The sequence below is a fragment of the Ambystoma mexicanum genome, chromosome 2p (assembly GCF_040938575.1).
Source record: "Ambystoma mexicanum isolate Mex_15411 chromosome 2p, UKY_AmexF1_1, whole genome shotgun sequence".
NCBI lineage: Eukaryota > Metazoa > Chordata > Amphibia > Caudata > Ambystomatidae > Ambystoma > Ambystoma mexicanum.
The window spans coordinates 112,382,493-112,402,219 of record NC_090923.1 but is presented as its reverse complement, the minus strand read 5'-3'; positions in this window follow the sequence as shown (position 1 = coordinate 112,402,219).

The following is a 19,727-nucleotide window of genomic DNA, read 5'->3' as shown; positions in this document are numbered from 1 at the left end:
CAGCCACCCTCTAGCAACGCCTCTGCTCCTATTGTTGTCTTTCTAAAAACTTGTATAAGAATGGGAAAGAGAAAATAGCACCAATGAAGGAACCTGTCTGCTTTGCATAAAATCGAAGAGCATTTTGGGAACATAAAAATGAAAACAGATCTTTATCTTTGGCAAATAAGACTGTGATACAAGGCTTGTGTGCTTGAATCACTAAGTACTTAATGCACACTAGGCTTGGAGTGGATTTCATTTTTGACAACAATCACCCAATCATTAAATTGTTTGTAAACATGAAACAGATATACTAATAGTTATACTGATTAAGACTGCCTCAGGATTTGAATGTGAGGATTATTATTATTATTATTATTTTATTATTATTATTATATTTATTACGCGCTGACCTAGCTTTGAGAAGCAGCGAAAGGACTTTACAGAGGTATACACAATACAGATGCATAACGGAGCAATTTTCAGAGGTAACAACATAACAGATATACAGCAGGGGTAGGATACAGAGGAGCACAGAGGAGGGGTACAGCTGTACTGGGTGGCGGGGAGTAGAGGGGCGGGTGGCGTCTAGTGAGTCAGGTGGCGCAAGAATACATTGTCTGTCAAGCTGTTTTGGAAGATAATGTTTTCTCTTCCCTATGTGGAGTGCCTCACTTGGTTTGAGTGCCTGACTGAATTATTTCAATGTACATGCTCAGTCCCCAATGCACAGTCAGAACTATATATATGGGATGTATCTGCCCCATCCTATCCGGGACATATCAAAGATCATAGGGTCCTCTCCGAAGGTCTGAGGAGCAATGGTAGAATGTTTCCTCATCCTCTGGCCATTTGTTTCCTGTGCTTCACCACAGGATAGCAGACCTAATGCACGGATCATTCCACAAAATCTTAACTTCCTCATTGGATCATTGGCATATGGAGATGTCCACTATTCTGTCCAAAATGGCCTGTGTGCTGTGATAGAGCAAGCAGGCTGATGAGATGGTATAATTTTGGCTATAAACTCTTATTAAATGAGCCAGGAAACCTATATCTCCCTACTTCTAGAGGGAGGGATTCCCTGCCTTAACATAGAATAACTCGGGTGCTTGTCAGGATGTAAGCCAAAACAAATGTTCATACCGTCCTCTGTCCAAACAAACTACTCTATTCCTGACACTACAAAACTAGATCAATTAACATTTAATAAAGTTCCAAGTTATCCACCGGGAGAATGACTCCCTACTCCTGGTGAAGTACTTCAGTCTCAGGCTGACTCAACAGCAGTCTCATGCAACAGTGTATGATTTACCAGCTAGACCTAGACCAGGAGGATGGCTCCCTTCTCTGGTGAGGTACTTCAGTCTCAGCCTGACTCAACAGCACTCTCATGCAACAGGGTATGATTTACCAGCTAGACCTAGACCAGGAGAATGACTCCTTCTCTGGTGAGGTACTTCAATCCCAGGCTGACTCAACAGCAGTGTCATGCAACAGGGTATGATTTACCAGCTAGACCTAGACCAGGAGAATGACTCCCTTCTCTGGTGAGGTACTTCAATCTCAGGCTGAATCAAAAGGAGTGTCATGCAACAGGGTATGATTTACCAGCTAGACCTAGACCAGGAGAATTACTCCCTTCTCTGGTGAGGTACTTTAATCTCAGGCTGAATCAACAGGAGTGTCATGCAACAGGGTATGATTTACCAGCTAGACCTAGACCAGGAGAATGACTCCCTTCTCTGGTAAAGTACTTTAATCTCAGGCTGAATCAACAGGAGTGTCATGCAACAGGGTATGATTTACCAGCTAGACCTAGACCAGGAGGATGGCTCCCTTCTCTGGTGAGGTACTTCAGTCTCAGGCTGACTCAACAGCAGTCTCATGCAACAGGGTATGTTTTACCAGCTAGACCTAGACCAGGAGGATGGCTCCCTTCTCTGGTGATGTACTTCAGTCTCAGGCTGGCTCAACAGCAATCTCATGCAACAGGGTATGATTTACCAGCTAGACCTAGACCAGAAGGATGGCTCCCTTCTGAGGTACTTCAATCTCGGGCTGACTCAACAGCAGTCTCATGCAACAGGGTATGATTTACCAGCTAGACCTAGACCAGGAGAATGACTCCCTTCTCTGGTGAGGTACTTCAGTCTCAGGCTGACTCAACAGCAGTCTCATGCAACAGGTTATGACTTACCAGCTAGACCTAGACCAGGAGGATGGCTCCCTTCTGAGGTACTTCAATCTCGGGCTGACTCAACAGCAGTCTCATGCAACAGGGTATGACTTACCAGCTAGACCTAGACCAGGAGAATGACTCCCTTCTCTGGTGAGGTACTTCAATCTCAGGCTGACTCAACAGTAGTCTCAAGCAACAGGGTGTGACTTACCAGCTAGACCTAGACCAGGAGAATGACTCCCTTCTCTGGTGAGGTACTTCAATCTCAGGCTGAATCAAAAGGAGTGTCATGCAACAGGGTATGATTTACCAGCTAGACCTAGACCAGGAGAATTACTCCCTTCTCTGGTGAGGTACTTTAATCTCAGGCTGAATCAACAGGAGTGTCATGCAACAGGGTATGATTTACCAGCTAGACCTAGACCAGGAGAATGACTCCCTTCTCTGGTAAAGTACTTTAATCTCAGGCTGAATCAACAGGAGTGTCATGCAACAGGGTATGATTTACCAGCTAGACCTAGACCAGGAGGATGGCTCCCTTCTCTGGTGAGGTACTTCAGTCTCAGGCTGACTCAACAGCAGTCTCATGCAACAGGGTATGTTTTACCAGCTAGACCTAGACCAGGAGGATGGCTCCCTTCTCTGGTGAGGTACTTCAGTCTCAGGCTGGCTCAACAGCAATCTCATGCAACAGGGTATGATTTACCAGCTAGACCTAGACCAGAAGGATGGCTCCCTTCTGAGGTACTTCAATCTCGGGCTGACTCAACAGCAGTCTCATGCAACAGGGTATGATTTACCAGCTAGACCTAGACCAGGAGAATGACTCCCTTCTCTGGTGAGGTACTTCAGTCTCAGGCTGACTCAACAGCAGTCTCATGCAACAGGTTATGACTTACCAGCTAGACCTAGACCAGGAGGATGGCTCCCTTCTGAGGTACTTCAATCTCGGGCTGACTCAACAGCAGTCTCATGCAACAGGGTATGACTTACCAGCTAGACCTAGACCAGGAGAATGACTCCCTTCTCTGGTGAGGTACTTCAATCTCAGGCTGACTCAACAGTAGTCTCAAGCAACAGGGTGTGACTTACCAGCTAGACCTAGACCAGGAGAATGACTCCCTTCTCTGGTGAGGTAATTCAATCTCAGGCTGACTCAACAGCAGTGTCATGCAACAGGTATGACTTACCAGCTAGACCTCGACCAGGAGAATGACTCCCTTCACCTGGTCCATCTGGAAAGCTTCCATAAACTGGGAAGTTCTTCATATAACCTTTGCAAAGTCTTTTTAGTTCTTCCCATGAACCTTTAAACAACAGTATCCAGGCCTTGTTCACTCTTTTCCTGGTTGTCAGTACTTGATTGGGTAAATTACTTTCAGCCAGTTCTATATCCTTGTGGTATCTCTCACATACTTTAAAGGTCTCACTGTGAGGAGGCCGGTCACTCCTCAGACACTCTTGAACTTTGAAGCTTTTTATCTTCACACTACTCTTAGGGGGATCACCCTCGATGAAGACTTGTCTCTTGGGTTTCTGGGTATCACTATTGTGATGAAGTATTTTATTTCTGAAGAATATATCATTCTTGTTTCCTGGAGCTTCACTACCATGGGGAGGCAGTTCACTCCGAGTGCTGCTGGACTCTTGGTTCTCTGGGTATCACTACTGCAACGAGCGAGATTACTCCTGTGTGCATCTTGACTCTTGGTTCTTTGGGTATCACTACTGCAATGAGGGAGATTACTCCCTAGTGCTTCTTGACTCTTGGCTCTCTGGGTATCACTACTGCAATGAGGCAGATTACGCTCGAGTGCTTCGTGACTCTTGGTTTTCTGGGTATTACTACTGCAACGAGGAAGATTACTCCTGAGTGCTTCTTGTCTCATTGTTCTCTGGGTATCACTACTGCAACGGGGGAGATTACTCCTGAGTGCTTCTTGACTCTTGGATTTCTGGGTATCACTACTGTGATGAGGGGGTTTACTCTTGATTGCTTCTTGACACTTGGTTCTCTGGGTATTACTACTGCAACGAGGGAGATTACTCCTGAGTGCTTCTTGACTCTTGGTTGTCTGGGTATCACTACTGCAATGAAGGAGATTACTCCTGAGTGCTTCTTGACTCTTGGTTCTCTGGGTATCACTACTGTGATGAGGGAGCTTATTCCTGAGTGTTTCTTGACTCTTTTGTCTCTGGATATCTCTACTGTGAAGAGTGAGATTACTCCTGAGTGCTTCTTGACTCTTGCTTCTATGGGTATCACTACAGTCATGAGGGAGATTACTCCTGGGTGCTTTTTGACTCTTGGTTATCTGGGTATCACTACTGTAATGACTGAGATTACTCCAGAGTGTTTCTTGACTCGTAGTTCTCCCGGTAGCACTACTGTGAAGAGGGAGATTACCCCTGAGTGCCTCTTGACTCTTGGTTCTCTGGGTATCTCTACGGTCACGAGGGAGAATTTTCCTGAGTGCTTCTTGACTCTTGGTTCTCTGGGTATTACTACGGTCACGAGAGAGATTACTCCTGAGTGCTTCTTGGCTCTTGGTTCACTGGATATCACTACTGTGAGGAGGGAGATTACACCTGAGTGCTTCTTGACTCTTGGTGCTCTGGGTATCACTACTGTAATGAGTGTGATTACTCCTGAGTGCTTCTTGATTCTTGGTTCTCTGGGTATTACTACAGCCACGAGCGAGATTACTCCTGAGTGCTTCTTGACTCTTGGTTCTCTGGGTATCACTACGGTCACAAGGGAGATTACTCCTGAGTGCTTCTTGATTCTTGGTTCTCTGGGTATTACTACAGCCACGAGCGAGATTACTCCAGAGTGCTTCTTGACTCTTGGGTCTCTGGGTATTACTACGGTCAAGAGGGAGATTACTCCTGAGTGCATATTGACTCTTGGTTCTTTGGGTATCACTACTGCAATGAGGGAGATTACTCCCTAGTGCTTCTTGACGCTTGGCTCTCTGGGTATCACTACTGCAATGAGGCAGATTACGCTCGAGTGCTTCGTGACTCTTGGTTTTCTGGGTATTACTACTGCAACGAGGAAGATTACTCCTGAGTGCTTCTTGTCTCATTGTTCTCTGGGTATCACTACTGCAACGGGGGAGATTACTCCTGAGTGCTTCTTGACTCTTGGATTTCTGGGTATCACTACTGTGATGAGGGGGTTTACTCTTGATTGCTTCTTGACACTTGGTTCTCTGGGTATTACTACTGCAACGAGGGAGATTACTCCTGAGTGCTTCTTGACTCTTGGTTGTCTGGGTATCACTACTGCAATGAAGGAGATTACTCCTGAGTGCTTCTTGACTCTTGGTTCTCTGGGTATCACTACTGTGATGAGGGAGCTTATTCCTGAGTGTTTCTTGACTCTTTTGTCTCTGGATATCTCTACTGTGAAGAGTGAGATTACTCCTGAGTGCTTCTTGACTCTTGCTTCTATGGGTATCACTACAGTCATGAGGGAGATTACTCCTGGGTGCTTTTTGACTCTTGGTTATCTGGGTATCACTACTGTAATGACTGAGATTACTCCAGAGTGTTTCTTGACTCTTAGTTCTCCCGGTAGCACTACTGTGAAGAGGGAGATTACCCCTGAGTGCCTCTTGACTCTTGGTTCTCTGGGTATCTCTACGGTCACGAGGGAGAATTTTCCTGAGTGCTTCTTGACTCTTGGTTCTCTGGGTATTACTACGGTCACGAGAGAGATTACTCCTGAGTGCTTCTTGGCTCTTGGTTCACTGGATATCACTACTGTGAGGAGGGAGATTACACCTGAGTGCTTCTTGACTCTTGGTGCTCTGGGTATCACTACTGTAATGAGTGTGATTACTCCTGAGTGCTTCTTGATTCTTGGTTCTCTGGGTATTACTACAGCCACGAGCGAGATTACTCCTGAGTGCTTCTTGACTCTTGGTTCTCTGGGTATCACTACGGTCACAAGGGAGATTACTCCTGAGTGCTTCTTGATTCTTGGTTCTCTGGGTATTACTACAGCCACGAGCGAGATTACTCCAGAGTGCTTCTTGACTCTTGGGTCTCTGGATATTACTACGGTCAAGAGGGAGATTACTCCTGAGTGCATATTGACTCTTGGTTCTCTGGGAATCACTACTGTGATAAGGGAGATTACTCCTGAGTGCTTCTTGACTCTTGGTTCTCTGGGTATCGCTACTGTGATGAGTGAGATTACTCCTGAGTCCTTCTTGACTCTTAGTTCTCTAGATATTACTACGGTCGTAAGGGAGATTACTCCTGAGTGCTTCTTGACTCTTGGTTCTCTGGGTATCATTACTGTGTTGAGTGAGATTACTCCTGAGTGTTTCTTGGCTCTTGGTTCTCTGGGTATCACTACTGTGATGAGTGAGATTACTCTTGAGTCCTTCTTGACTCTTAGTTCTCTAGGTATTACTACGGTCGTAAGGAAGATTACTCCTGAGTGCTTCTTGACTCTTGGTTCTCTGGGTATCACTACTGTGATGAGTGTGATTACTCCTGAGTGTTTCTTGACTCTTGGTTCTCTGGGTATCACTACTGTGATGAGGGAAATTACTCCAAAGTCCATCTTGACTCTTGGTTCTCTGGGTATTACTACGGTCACAAATGGGATTGCTCCTGAGTGCTTCTTGACTCTTGGTTCTCTGAGTATCACTACTGTGATGAGGGAGATTGCTCCTAAGTGTTTCTTGAATCTTGGTTCTCTGGTCATCACTACTGTGATGAAAGACATTACTCCTGAGTGTTTCTTGACTCTTGCACCTCCACTGATCCCACCCGGCTTTTGCACGGCTCCCGTTACCTCTATTTCATTGATGGAGCATTACCGGTTCTTCCTGGAGTTTATTCTACATGCATCCTCTGCAAGTTCTTCTGCAGCTTCTTCCATATTGTTACGGCTCAGCAGCACCGTTGCAGCGGTCTGGTGCTGTTAATGCCCCAAACAGTCCACCTCCTAGAGATCACGCCACCACTGGGTTCTTCCTGCTTCTAGAGACCGGCTCACCTCTTGGACTCGGGTTGCCATGGGTTTGAATTTCCTGGGCAAGCAAGACGGATGCCAGCTTCCCTCAGTGCTCTTCATATTTCTCACCTCCAGTTCGTTCTCAGTTTTGAGTTTATACAGCTGGGCCCGCCCCAGAGCAACATCGGAGATGTTGCCCAATGGCTTTGATTTAATCTGTATTCTTCTTTGGGCCCCCTCATCACAGTTCTTGGTTGATTCCTCCCATTGTTAGTCTGTATGTTTCGTTGGTTCTTCTTCATCTCAGTACTATTAGGATTGACATATGAGACAGTAGATACTTCACAATAACACACAGTATGGTTCTCTATAGAAGAAAGGGAAGGAGTCAACAATGGCAAGGATTATGTGGGCAAGAATTTAACGAAGTCTGTCACCAGACGGGAGTCCCCATCCCCATGAGGGGAGTCTCTGCCTATGAGGTCCTCGTGCTTTTTACCACCCCTAGGAAGATTATTGGATAGCAGCCTCACCTCCCTAGCCTCATAGGGAAGGGCTCCCCTCTGGGAACAAGTGACAGGATCTGGTGAATCGTCACACCTTCCACAGCATGTCCACCTTTGAGCACTGATTTGTTTCCTGAGATGGCTAAACAGTCAAAGTGCCTCTTTTGCCACCTCTTTCACCAGCATCTAAAAGTCTCACTGTGACAAATCAACTTCCGGGGTACCAATGGACCAGGAATGAATATCGGTTTCTAGACCATCAATCAGACCCACACCTCTAGTACATCAGAAGGGATCTGAACAAATTGGGAACACAAGCAAATTATTTACCTCCCTGTCCAATTTTGGTAAAGTGGATATCTACTTTATTACTATCACACCATGTATTATTATAACAACAGACAGTTCTAGCACACTACAAAATACAACCCACCCTGTAAAGGAATGCAGTGGACAGTATCAAAGAAGGAAAAGGGATGCACTCTGGATACTGACAGGAGTGTAGTCGGTATAGTAATTAATCACAATATTTCAAGGATACTTGGTTTCAACACAAAGGGCGCAATGGGTCCTATAATATCACTAGGGGCCTTCGGAGAAGGACCAGGGGGACAGCACCATAATGTACCTTGTCCTTGTAGAAATTATTGGAGCTCGACAGTGTAGAGTCGGTTTCAGGGTGCTATGAAGCATCTGTGACAGAGTTCAAGATGGGAGGCAGCTGGGGGTATCAGGTGGCAGGCAGTACAGCGAGCGAGGCTGGATGGAAGGGATTCAGTATCTCCCTTTATGACATGTTTAGGGGAGGAATCTTGCTTCCCTCTTGGATTTCCTGGCCTTACTTCACTGATGGAAGATATAAGGCAGATTGCACCTTCAGCAAGGGTCCAATGCTGAGTTATTCTTGCTACTCTTTGCAAAGTCTTCAGATGATGTGCCCAAAAGAGGGGCTCAGCTCTCTTTTAAAGCCAGATGGGCCATAGTGTTTAGTGTAGGCTAAGCCTACATTAATGAACCAATCCTGGGTCCCCACAAACAATCTCCTGTAACCAGAGTGCTTTCCAACAGAAAAGGTAAATGGGTTGTAGGGGTAATTTCCGGAGGTCGGCAGGGCCGTCCGCGGCCCTCCAGGGTTGGGGAGGGCCCAACTCCTCCCGCGTCCCAAATGAGTATGAGGCACACACAAGAGCAAAGAGTTCCTGCTGTTTATTGTACAAAACAGACAGAGACAGATTCTCGGAACATAGGTACCCAAGGAACATCTCAGCGGTGAAGGGCTTGCAGACCCTTTTTCTACCCGGATGATGCAACTACGTGCGTCACCTCGGAAAACTAGCCCCTAAACCTAACGCTTTCTCGGGTTGGCTCCCCGAGTGGTAGGGTCAGTATAGACCCGTATAGAAGGAAATGTTATTAGTAGAGAAGGGGTCAGGTGGTACGCTTGGGTCGTCCCTAAGAGTTGATACATGAAAAGTTAGTGATTGGTTGAATTATAGTGTTGTCAGTAATTAACCCCTCATATTCTGATTGGTTCATGCGCGAGCCCCAAAGCCTGGGACCATCGCCGTTCCCAGCTCGTGATGTACCTGGTGTTGGTAACAATGCATGACTATGTGCCCGTGGCGGACAATGGACAGGTCTTACTACTGGATGTTGCGTGCCCCTTTCCCATTGCTGCCGGTGTCCAACTTGTAACTTCGTTGTTGCAGTCTGGGTCCCAGACGTGAGACCCCAGAGCTTCTCTGGTCCTTGGAGCTTGGCATCGTATCAGGTCGGCCTGGTCACGTGTTGAGAAACCGCGGCTGAAGCAGAATTACAGGGATTTGATTTGTATTTCTGCTCCGAGGAGTGTTTAGCAGTGGCAGGTGTGACCTTGGCGCTGGGAGCGCGCTGTGTAGATTGCAACCTTGTGGCCTTGGCTGTGGGGCTCCCGTCAGGGTTTGTTCTGCATGATCAGCACCGGGCCTGGGGACTCTGGTTTGTGGCCTGCCTTGGCCTAGTCTATGGGTGGTGGCATACAGTCGATAACACTGGGGTCGCGAGGGGCGACTTGGGTCCTTTTACATTAGTCCATCTGCAGGGTGTCATCTTCATGGTTTTAGTAGCAAAGAAGCATCTGCGAGCATATACACGAGCTCTTCTGGGGTCTTGCGTTTCTGCGGTGCAGTAGTTAGCCTATATGAAAAATAACGATGATGCATGTCTGTGAGCGGTCCTCTATGTCACAGCACTGAGTATGTTCTCCGTGTGGGCTGGTGTGTGTCTGATCCAGGTGCTTGGTGGCACGTGTGTTCTTGTCTGTTGGCTATGTCGTCATGTCATCTCTAACTATGGCGATATTGGTGGGTGACGTCTAATCGAGTTGGTCCATATGGTCGGTCTCAGCTCCACCCGAGGTCCCACCACGTGCTTTGAATGACGCACGGATGGCCTGGGTGTGCATGGCATGGCCACAGTGGATCTTGACGTCCGGGGCAGCAGTCAGAGGGCTGAACTCATCCCGCGGTGGGTGCTTAGGCCGTGACATCATAGGCCATGGTCTGGACGGGAAGCGGGGGAAGGGATCATCCCATTTTCTCTCTTCAGGGTGAAAACATGTAATTCTAAGTCTCACCCATCTTCCTGTCTGTTGTGGATCAAAGGGTCTCTCATGTTAATTGAGCTTTCTGTAGTTCTTGATAAAGCGCCAGGTCTGACTTGAAGATGCTGCATGACCACAATTTCTGGCATCTGCAAACCACATTCTCGTGCCTTCTGAAATCGGTCCCCCTGCAGGGATGACTACAGTAAACAGCTGTCCCAGACATGACAGTTCACTGTCCTTGATACTGAGAGGTGGGAGCTGGCTTCAGGTTGACACAGATGCCTATCAAAGTTTGTTGGGGTTTCCTGTCTTCTTTGTTAACCTCTGCAGCCAGGTCCCATGGGGACCTGTTTGAAGTATACTCTATTAGTATGGTGATTATGTTAATCACTGCCACCATTCTGCAGGGCTCAACAAAAGGATAGGGTGGATCCATGGAGCTTTTGATAGTTAATTAGACTGGCCATGGCAGGAGGGAGGTTTTGCCCTCCCCCTTCTGAGTGGATTGGTGTACTCCTGGCTGTACTATCCCACCTAAATTTGACAAAGGCTGGGCTGCCGACTTTTGGTTTTCCCAAGGGGAACCGTGGAACGGGCGTCAGCGGCAAAAAAATATATGTCCCATTCTAAGGATAGGGACTTTCAAGAAAATAGCATTTCCCAGGGGGCTCTCGGGCCCTGGGGAACCCGCATACTCAGCACCCTTGGACATTGGGGACGGCACCTGTAGGCTGCGTCCACCCAGAGTGCACGGGACGGGTCTATGTGTATGTCATGCAGGAGTATAGGAATATGTGTGCGGATTAGCCCCACACATTTCCGGAAGCTGATCTAACATCATTCAGTGCCCATTACCACCAGCACCTCCTCCATCACCTCCAGTCTGCGATTCACAGCTTATTTTGACAGGATGTTAACAGGAAAAGGATTTTCAGTGTTTTTAGTGGGTTGTATTTGTCAAAACGGCCGTTGCAACTCTTCCGCCGGCATACAGTGACAGTGACAGTCCTTTTTGTGCTCGTGGCAATCACCTTTCCAATTTACCAAAAGGGCAAACGTACCACATGCTCTCCCCCAACAGAGAATCCTTTACCAAATCTCCATCGGATTACTCATGATCAGGAGGATTCACTCAGAAATCTGCATGCTGCAATGAGGGCCTTATTGCATCGTTAAGCTCTGCTTTCTGGAGGAGGATAGGATGGCGAGGACCCGCACGCCCGAGGAAAGGTGGGCCTCCATAAAGCACAGACCTAAGGGAGGGCTTTAGGCTGTTACCAGCCTAGCCAGGCCCCAGCTCTCAGGACTTTAAAATATTAGCACCCAACTCATTGCGCTGGATGCGAAAGGTGTTCCTTATTTAAACAAAAGTACAAAATGGCTCCCTTTGATGAAGGGGCACGTGCAGTGGGTGCCCACGCATCCAAGACGTGGTGAACAGATGGCTGCCATTGATAGGCAAGAGGGGCTCGGGAGCGAGACTCTTCGTGCTGTCTATGACGTCATCGTGGAGGGAAGAGAGGGAGCTGTTGGAAGTGGGGCAGGGCCAGGGCGGGCTGTAAATTGAGGGAGGGGCTGTGGAGGGGGGCGAGGGGAAGCGGTTGGGCATGGGTGAGAGAGAGACGGAGACAGGGGACATGCAATCTACTTATCAGGAACACAGTCTAATACTGTGGTATTCGGCCCATGTTCCAGTGGGCCTCATTACAACCTTGGCGGTATCCTGGTGGTAAACCCGCCAGGATACCGGCAAAGGCTGTTACCGTTTCTGACACTCGGTCCGGCAGCATTGTCACCGGATTACGAGGTACGGAGTAAATTCCCATAGGACTCCATGAGAGGATTTGTTGTGATTACCGGCAATGCCGATGACGGTAATGAGGGCCTTGTTTGCCGGTAGGGCACCTGGCTTACCGCCAGCTCAAAGCTCTTACCTGGCGGTAAACCAAGGTGCCCCACCGGCAAACCCGTAGTCGGGCGGTTGGGTAAAGTGTCGGTATCCCGTTTTTACCGGACCGCCTGACTTGGAATGAGGGTGAGTGCTAATGTATTGTAACCATTTCCTTTACAGCTCTATATTGCAGGGTGTGTGGAGGAATATAGCGCTGGACTGTATAGTGAGATGAGTGATAGACCAAGAGGAGGTATATTAGACGAATGTATATTTTGAAAGCATGAAGTAGGCACTGGTACCACCTCAACCTCTGACATACATTTTTCAATGTTCCAAAATAAGCATCGATGTAATTGATGTTTTTTTTTAAACTTTTCCAACAATAAAAAGATTTGTTAAGAAACAAGAGCGCCTGTGTTTGACTTTTCTAGAATGTTGGCAGTAATGTCCTTTGGGAGGGATTATCAGACAGAAACCCTAAGTACTTTGCGGTCTCCCCTGGCTATATGCTGTGCATGAGAGATTCTTGTTTGTCAAGGGATTAGAGTTTCAAACACGGCTTATTTGGCCAAGATAAAGCCCTGCTGCAGATCTGTCAGGCAATTGTCTACCTCCACAGTTGATCTGTATCAAAGATGAGAAGAATATCTTTGTGGACCCGCTAAACTGTGCTAACATTAAGAGGCCTATGTTTTCTATAGGTGACTCTGGAAATGTGTTGTAAGCCGACCTAAATGTGAAAGACAGCTGTGCTGCGTGCACAGCCAGGACATCTTCAGACATGCGTTACAAAGGACAGGGAGCCTGGGTATCACCAGGCATACATTACAAAGGACAGAGAGCCAGTGTATCACCAGGCACGCATTACAGAGGACAGAGAGCCAGGTTATCACCAGGCCTGCATTACAAAGGACAGAGAGTCTGGGTATCACAGGGCATGCATTACAAAGGACAGAGAGTCAGGGTATCACCATGCATACATTACAAAGGACAGAGAGCTCGGGTATCACCAGGCATGCATTACAAAGGACAGAGAGTCAGGGTATCACCAGGCATGCATTACAAAGGAAAGAGAGTCAGGGTATCACCAGGCGTACATTACAAAGGACAGAGAGCTTTGGTATCACCAGGAATGCATTACAAAGGACAGAGAGTCAGGGTATCACCAGGCATGCATTACAAAGGACAGAGAGCTGGGGTATCACCAGTCATGGGTTACAAAGGACAAAGAGCCAGGCTATCACCAGGCATGCATTTCAAAGGACAGATAGTCAGGGTATCACCAGGCATGCATTACAAAGGACAGAGAGCCAGGGTGTCACCAGGCATGCATTACAAAGGACAGAGAGCCAAGGTATCACCAGGCATGCATTGTAAAGGACAGAGAACCACATGGGCAGGCATGCATTACAAAGGACAGAGAGCAGGGCCAGCGCTGTGCTTGTGCAGCATGTGCAGCTGTACTTGGCCCCGCGCTCATGGGGCCCCGCGCAGAGGGTGTCTTCAGGCCTTGACCATGTGCTCTGAGTAGCTAAGCTTTCTGCAGTGCACGCACGGACCGCACGTGCTGCTTACCTGAGTCTGAAAGAGTTAAGTTCAATCATGGGGGGCAGGGGAGGGTGATTTTATTTCCATCAAGCCGTCTCCAGCTAAACCTTCACCCTTCCTCATTGATGCTATTTTCAGTACTTTGATGCAGCCTTCGTTTAAAGCTACAGGGAAGATGGAATTGGATTGTTTTAAAGGGATAACGACACGCATGTTCTGCCTGAAAGTGTTGATAATCTCTGTAGAGGATCTAACCTAGTTTCGTGTGTGTGGGTAAGAGATAACCTTTGCTACTGCACCGGCACACACACCGGCACACACACCCTCTCCTCACAGACACCATCATGCATAGAACGTCTTCAGAAGTTCTTAAGCTTATCGTTTTGCATGTAATTTTTAAACATTAACTATTACACCGCAAACTGCAAATTTACATATTTCCTTGTTGCCAATAAATTGCTTTCAGGTAGCAGAGCACTCAAACCTTATTTTGCATTTTGTGTACGTTGCACTTGATCAGTGAAATATGTTGTTGTTAAGAACGCAAATACACGCTTACACAACTGGAATTTGGGATTTTTTTCTTCTCCAAAATAGCCCATGTTGCGTGAAACTATTTGTACATCCTCCATAAACAAACATTGGTAATGCAAACAGTTTGGCCTTTTGACTTCCCATGGCTATACTAATCTTTATGGGCATTCAGACCCACTTCCTGCCCCTCCTCACCCAAAACACATCCTCCTGGGATATCTGAGTTAGGTTTTATGAAGCATTACCATCAAACATTATGCTCAAAGTGCCTGCCCAGTGTTTTCTCAAAGCTGTCTTCTGATAGTTGACTTAATTTGTGTTGTAAACATGCTGCTGGCGTAATACAAATGTCTTAACCAGGTCTGCCTTTGACCACTCTATTCTAACCACTCTGCGTGTCCTTTCAAAACAGTTTTGGCTTGTATATAATTATTAGGACTTTTCCAGGCACTGCTGTTATACGACAGGTACTCGCACCATTTTGCCTCTGCTACCATTGATAGCCAGTTAATACCACTTTGCAGTGCATGGCAAATGCGTTCCCAATTCTACACAAAAGCCCAAACCTTTGTCGTTGCCAATGCTTGTATTGATACGGACATGTTTCATGCAGAATGGTAGTGAGATGATAGCGCTTTCACACAGCTTGCTGCAAAAGAAATCAGGATGTTATTGCGCACACAAACGGCACCGGTGTGCATTTCCTATTTATGACTTGCATCTGGTGAATCTGAAGAAAAGCTTCTGGAATGGAACTTGCATGCCCAAGACTGATCGGTTAGTAGCAGGCTTCCTTGGCAGTGAATGGGCTCTCAGAATGTCCTCTCAATTTATAGAGAAAACCTATTTTAAATAAGTATTTTATGTAAAGGTATATTTACATTTTCTGGAATTTCCCAGTATACACGCAAGTAACCCGTCCCCCTTGTGATGTCACTTCCTGTGATGACATCAAATTCAAATTAAGGGGCCCAGACTTGGCCCGACAAATCTTAGGATCGGCCCTGACAGAGGGCCACCACATCGCCAGGCATGTGTTACAAAGGACAAAGAGCCAGGGTATCGCCAGGCATGCATTACAAAGGATGGTGAGCCAGGACATTGCCAGGCATGCATTAGCAAGCACGGAGAGCCAGGGTATCAACATGTATGCATTACAAAGGACAGAAAACCATACATTACAAAAGATGGAGAGACAGGGCATCGCCAGTAATGCATTACAATGGATGGTGAACAAGGACATCGCCAGGCATGCATTGCAAAGGATGGGCAGCCAGGGCATCACCAGGCATGCATTACAAAGAACGGAGAGCCAGGACATCGCAAGGCATGCATTACAAAGGACGGAGAACCAGGGCATCATCAAGCTTGAATTAAAAAGAATGGTGAGCCAGGACATCACCAGGCATGCATTACAAAGGACGGATAGCTAGGACATCACCAGGCATGCATCACAAAGGACTGAGAACCCGGACATGGACAGGTATTCATTACAAAGAACAGAGAGCCAGGCCATCGCCAGACATGCATTACAAAGGATGAACAGACAGGGCATCGCCAGTCATTCATTACAAAGGACAGAGAGCCAGCACATCGCCAGACATGCATAACAAAGGACGGAAAGCCAACACATTGCAAGGCATGCCTTACACAGGATGGAGAGCCAGGGCATCGGCAGGCATGCATTACAAAGGATGGAGAGCTAGGGCATCACCAGGCATGCATTACAAAGGACGGAGAGCCAGGGAATTGCCAGGCCTGCACTACAAAGGATGGAGAGACAGGAAATCACCAGGCATGTATTACAAAGGATGGGGAGCCAGGACATCGCCACACCAGGAATGCATCATAAAGGATGGAGACCCAGGGCAGCGCCAGGCATGCATTACAAAGGACGGAGAGCCAGGACATCACCAGGCATGCATTACAAACGACTGAAAGCCCGGGCATGGGCAGGTATGCATTATAAAGGATGGCGAAGCAGGACCTCGCCAGGCATGCATTGCAAAGGACTGAGAGCCAGCACATTCCCAGGCATGCATTACAAAGGACGGAGAGCCAGGACATCGCCAGGCATGCCTTGCACAGGACGGAGAGCCAGGACATCGGCAGGCTTGCACTACAAAGGATGGAGGGACAGGAAATTACCAGGCATGAATTACAAAGGATAGTGAGCCAGGACATCGCCAGGCATGCCTTGCACAGAACGGAGAGCCAGGACATCGCCAGGCATGCATTACAAAGGGCGGGGAGCCAGGACATCGCCATGCATGCATTACAAAGGGTGGAGAGCCAGGACATCGGCATGCCTGCATTACAAAAGATGGCGAGCCAGGACATCGCCAAGCATGCATTGCAAAGTATGTTGTCACTTTTAAAGAACAAAAGGAAACTTTGGCCAGAAAGACTGGACTTTCTATATAAAACATATGATTCAGATTTAAATAACTATTATTCGCTTCCTCCTGTTATTATTGGCTAGATCCACTTACACAATTATACATATACAGTTTGAGCAGCCCTTCTGGGCTTAAATAGCTTTCTTGGTGGTTTGGAAAATATGTCTATTAGTTCACCGGACAGGCGTTTGGGGATTTTGATGTATTGTTTGAAAGAAAGGCTTCAGGTGCTCAAGTGAGTGATGTGCCTTATGGCTATTCCCTTGTGTAGTTTTACTCTCAATGCGGCTCCGTGTAGTTCCCCTCCCTTAAACTAGGCTGAAGCTACAAAGTTAAACTTTAACAGCTTGCGAAGCTAAGTTAAAAGTTATCATTTAAATTCTTTGCAGATTAAAAATAGTCATATATGTTTCTATATGTAGCTATATGTGTATATCTATATTCACTGAAAAGACTTTGTTAAAGGGACGTTTTGGTTAAGTTGCACTAATAAAAACCTTTAGAATTCGATGAAAAAACTCTGTTAAAGGGATGTTATGGTTACAAGTAAAACAGAAAAACCTCAGAAATTCTCCAATTATAGTAAGTTAAGCAACCATAACTCGCGCCACCACCGTGCACTGCTAAGACTAACACCCAGGACATCAACAATGACATCACACATATCATTGATGACATCACTGATGACATCACATATGAAATTAATTGCCAGGATCAATCTGTCAGGGCCCTATACTTTTTTTGCAAAGTTTCATGAGGATTCGTTAAGGGGGGCAAAGTTATAAACCGGGCCAAAAAGTGCTCTTCCTATGGGTTGAGCAGCAAAACCATAACTACAGGGTCGCTACTGCAGGCCCTGTAATATATATATATTTATAGTTCAGTTCGCTTGTATCGTGTCAGCCAAGGGTTGCATTGAATGTTAATCCAGAAGAAAACAACAAGTCAATACCTTAATTAGGCTAACAAAGTAATTTATTTTGCATATTTGCGAGCGTTCCTGGAACGTCTCAATTTCCTCAGGCTCTGTGGCACCACGTAGAGGTATGCCTATCACCACAGTCCATTCATTCCTCCACACCAACTCAAAATCACATTACAAAGTGCAGAGAAAACCATGGAAAGTCTTACCATCTCACACAAAGGACCAGAGAAAAATGAAGCCACGGGATAAAAGAGTGTCTGCGGTTTGGTTTTAGTAGAGTCCCAGGGGTTGGGTGCAGAGTAGTAGAGGGAGTGGGAGGAGATGCTGGGTGCAGGAAAAGAATTCAAGGTGTGGTGGAATGAATGGACTGTGGTGATAGGCATACCTCTACGTGCCACAGAGATCAACATATTAATATGCCCTACAAAGTTGCCTAATTTAGTTGAATGTTTAAAGTTTGCTATTGCACGTGTTTTGTGTACATATATATATATATATATATATATGAGCCCATTTTAGCCAAGTCACACATTCCACAATGCCATTAAGTAGCCATCACTGGAAGTTCACCTCCAATTCGGAGCCACAACAGCAAGGCATTGTGGGTATGTAAATTAGCTAACATGAAAACCTTTTTCTCCAATTGTATATACATATGTGTTTTTATTATAATTCCACAGTAGGGACTCAACAGTTAGAGAAGTCTGATACTGGAAAACACTTCTTCTCAGTAACCTTTTGTAGAGAAGGGACAAGTACCCCCACCTCAATCGACCCGCCGCTTTTACCTGTATGTTGCAAACCAGAGTATGTAACGTATACTGAACAGCTGAATCGACAAAGAGCAGAATATTGACTCAGTCTAGTGCCAGTGAAAGGGACAGTACCTAGGAGAATCTGGGAGCCAAAGTACCCATTGAGAAAACCTTATCTGCATACAAAGAAATATGATGGCCAAAGAAACAGAACCAATAAACGGCAAGGATGAATGGTAGTATCACTAGCCATTGCCAAGTATATGTTACATGGAGCTCAGGATGAAGTACATAAAAGGATGCCGTGACCAGAGAATGCGTATATTCTATAAGGCATCAAGAAAACAATAAGGATAAGTGACATCTTGGGCTCAAGGTGAAGAAACTTATGCCACAGAAACAGATGAAGATATGAAATCATTTTACACGTGTACAGATGCAGAAGAAACGCAAGCAGCAAAGTAATCGTGAAGCTAGCTCTACGCTTACAGTAAATATATTGCAGCAAGCGACAACGTATACATACATAGGAATGAGAGAATTATGGATGTTTCCACTAAACGTATTAAAGTGGGTTGGACATTAGCAAAAAGGTCTCAGTTCAGTATGTTGCAGTTAAAGCAGACATTGAATTACAGAAGCGGAGCTCAGAAAGATGAGGTTGGATGAGCCCTAAGAAGCCATGGTCTTATCAAACTGGAGTAAACTGACTCTGGATACAAAATCGAGTGAAAGAACAAACCTCCTGTTCAAAAATAATGAACATAACAAGGAAGACATCAGAGGTCTATTGGAATAGAATATTAAATACACAAAAAGGCTCAATTTTATGGTCTCTAGTCACATGGAAGCATGAATTTGGATAAACGAGATGGTCACACCTACGGATGAAGGCAGGCTCTGCTTCCCACTCCCTAATTTTCTCAGAGCTAAGAACACTCTCAAGGACGAAGTTCAAAGGCCTAATTGACAGAAGACCACTGAGGTGATGATGGTTGATATGCTAATTGGTGGGAAGCTGAAGTTAAGGCAACCTCACCAGCATCTGGACGGCCAGCCTGCAGGCTGCTAACGTAGGTGGAAAAGTAATGAAGATGGATAGAGTGCCAACCAATTGTAAAGGGCTGCATATTCAGGGGTCCTATAGTGTGTGAACCAATGGGACGTTGTGTATTTAGTGATGTTCATATTGGTCATTTACCAGTAACCAATCACATAGTTACACTTTTTAAGACTAGTATGGATCATATACTTAGATGTTCGCTCACAACCAATAGTCCATGCACATAAACTTTTGTAGTTTGCCACGTAGGATGACGTTGGTAGAGACGCAGGTCAACATTATTGATGAGGCATTTTGCTTATAAAAGTGCAGTTTTTTCTTAAAGTACTTTGAGTTTGAAGATCGAGCGTTTGTGTTGATATTCGTTATGCTCCCTGTTT